Source organism: Mandrillus leucophaeus, unplaced genomic scaffold (assembly GCF_000951045.1).
Source record: "Mandrillus leucophaeus isolate KB7577 unplaced genomic scaffold, Mleu.le_1.0 Scaffold279, whole genome shotgun sequence".
NCBI classification, from domain to species: Eukaryota; Metazoa; Chordata; class Mammalia; order Primates; family Cercopithecidae; genus Mandrillus; species Mandrillus leucophaeus.
Genome location: NW_012102909.1, coordinates 1,375,570 through 1,378,746, shown reverse-complemented (window position 1 = coordinate 1,378,746; position 3,177 = coordinate 1,375,570).

Genomic DNA, 3,177 nt, shown 5'->3' with positions numbered 1-3,177 from the left:
CCACCACGCCCAGCTAATATTTTGTATTTTTTAGTAGAGACGGGTTTCACCGTGTTAGCCAGGATAGTCTTGATCTCCTGACCTCGTGATCCGCCCATCTCGGCCTCCCAAAGTGCTGGGATTACAGGCTTGAGCCACCGCGCCCGGCCATAAATGCTGATTTTTAAAAATGCAACAACAAGTAGGTTTTTCCAATTCTCCTTATCGTCACTTTGGAAACTCAAATACAGTTGAAAACTAGCCACAAAAGTTTTGGGGTTCCTCTGATTGTCTTGTAAAAGGAGTTTAATAACATTAAAAATTAATAATTTCTATGTGCCATTTACTATTTTTATTTCTAAAACTGTACATCTACTTCTTAATGGTCATCAATGAATACATTTTGAGCACTTTCCATGTACTCAGCACTGGGACAGGTATGCTGGGGCAAGAGGCCCAAGGCAAAGCTACCATAGCTGCCAAAGTAATTTTCTTGTTGGGGAAATAAGCATTTGTATGAAAACATTTGATAACAACAGTAAAGAATGCATAATAAAGTGCCAAATGAATGGAAGAGTGTCTGAGCTGGGGCTTTGGTGTTTGCAAGTGATGCAAACCAAATCAAATTTGCTGAGGCCAAGGGGGAATTTACTGTCTCATAGAACTAACCATGGAAGAAAAGAGATATTCTGGTCTTGAGTAGCAGAACTAGATGCCTGAAGGTGACCACACACTCTCTTTCTGTGTCCCAACTCTCCTCTCTACATTCAACCTCAGTGTCTTACACTGGGTTTCTCCATGAGGATAGAGCCAATACCACTGTCAACTACACTATAGTCAACCGCTATTGGTCCTCATCTTCCCACCTTGATCATCAGAGAGAAAAGGACTGCTTTCAGTTCTAATTTCAAATTACTTTTAATTTTAAAATCTTTGTATATGATCTTGATTGGCTCATGTGGGGCACAATCCTGTGGCCAGCATTAGGGGTAGGAAGGTGGGGTATAGGAAGGGGTGTTATGACTGGTAACTTCCTTTGGAATCTAGTGCTTAGAGATGTGTTATCCTCATTAATTTTTTGTAGCATTGCTCCTATTTTTAGCATTTGTTTCCTAACTCTCCTCTTTGCTGTTGTCATGCTGAATACATGTTAGGAGCAGTTAGTGGAGCATAACAGGCACTCCCTAAAAGGAATGTGTCTAAATGGAAGCTACAATGGAGCTGGGGCTTTGGTTATATTTCTTCCATAATTAGCCCCCTCTTAAAGGCCGAAAAAAGTAGATATCGACTCTGTTAACTTACTGGATGCTCAAGCCAGAGACCCTCTCTGGGCCATCAGGGAGAAGGAGCAAACCTAGACCGAACACCACAAAGCACCCAGGATGCTGGAAGAGTTGGTCACGCTACAAAAGCTGGCTTGAGCTGAGTTATGCCTCCCTGTCCAGAGTGTAGCGGGTTCTGGCAGTGCTCTCTCCTCCTAGTGGCCCAGCTGAGAACTGATGGTACCCTCCAATGCACAGTCAGCCCGGAATGGCCCTGTGGATCCACAATGGGGACCTAGAGGCATGTTAGTTCGGTAGGGAAAAGGCAGAGGTCTAGGTCATCTGTGCCCTGACTAGTTTATTTTCAAGCCAGCTGAGCAATCTAGCTTTCTACGGGATGGAGGAGCAGGTATCCAGCGTTGGAAACCCATGGAGAATGAGGGAGAAGGAAAGAGAGGAGGACCTTTCAGTTGCGGAAGGCTCTTCGGAGCATCCTTTGTGGGAGGGGATTAATTCTGGTTGGGCCATAGTCCCAGCCCTGTAGCAAAACCTCCTCAGGGCTTCGCCTCTCTCCAAACCCCTCCCAGTGGGGCTGATGCTTTGAGCTTACTCCTTACACAGTATTAACCATGCCACACTCATAGGCATTGTCATCTTGGTTTCCCCAACCCCCTTTCTCCTGTGACAGGTCCTTTGCTGGTAGTGGACAGGTAAAATCCTTACTCCAGCCTACTTCGGCTCTGTTCCTCATTCCCCAAAGGGTAGTGACCTTTAGAAAGTGACCCATCCCACGGTACATGGTCTCTTCTTGCCCACACTAGGACTCAAGTACAAATTAGTCTTTCCCTTTTTATGAATCACTTAAAAAGTGGCACTACCACTCTCCACGGGAGATATTGCCACTTTTTAAATGAGTTTTAAAAACGAGAAGGCTAATTTCTTCCCTGCTGCTCCCCTACCCACATCTTGTAGATAGCACCACCCAGGGTGCAGGCTGGGGCAGGGTGTGGTGGGAAGGGAAGCAGTTGTGTCCCAGTTCCGGAGAAAGGCTTGTAGACTGCCTTTGGCAGGATTTTTTTGTAATTAGCCATCTCCTGGGCAGAATGAAGGGAATTTCCCAGACTGTTTCCTGCCTGCGCAGGCTCCTCAAATCCAGGGATGAACTATTAATACTTTCTGCAGGGCCAGCCCTCCTTTTCATTTTATCGTGGTGCCAATTCTAGGACCTCGAGGGTTACAGGGAAGCAGGCTTCCAGTGGGGTGCGGCTAGGGGGAGGTAGACTGCTTCTCTTCTACAGTTGGAGAAGATTCCAGAAGGAAAATACCGTCTGGCTTCACTGTTTTCTCTGGGTTGTTTCCTTGGTTCTCTTCCCAGCTCCATGTTGTCTCAGTCTCCTGGATCCCAATATCCCTCCAGGTCTTCCATGTGGGCCTCTAGACCACACCACCCACCTTCACACCCCCATTCCACAAATGAGCCCAGTGGCCAGCTTGTTGATACTTCCTTAATTCTCAGCCAGAGATAGCCCTCAGATGGCCCAGCAGGTCTCGCTGCTTCAGATGTGGCCTTGTGGGCATTCCCTGGTACCATTTTCTCCCAAGTGCAGGAGGGGTCCTGTAAGCTCCCAAGTGCAGGAGGTCCTGGGGTACACCTGTGTGCTTGGCAATATCCAGCATTGTGTTTGCTGCTTCATCTAGGTGCTCTGTTGTTCCCATTTCCCCTCATAGGGCACCAAGCCTTCAGCAAAGGGAGACAGCAAACACAATGCTGCCTGTCTCACCACGGGATCTACCAGTTCAGATCCCACTAGTGATAGCCCAGACTTCAACTTGCTTTTCAGAGTATTAGATCCCTAATCCCTTAATGCCCAGGGATTTCAAGTTTGGAGTAATCCCAGCCCAGCCAAACAGTAGGGGTGCTGGTGGGGAGTGTCTG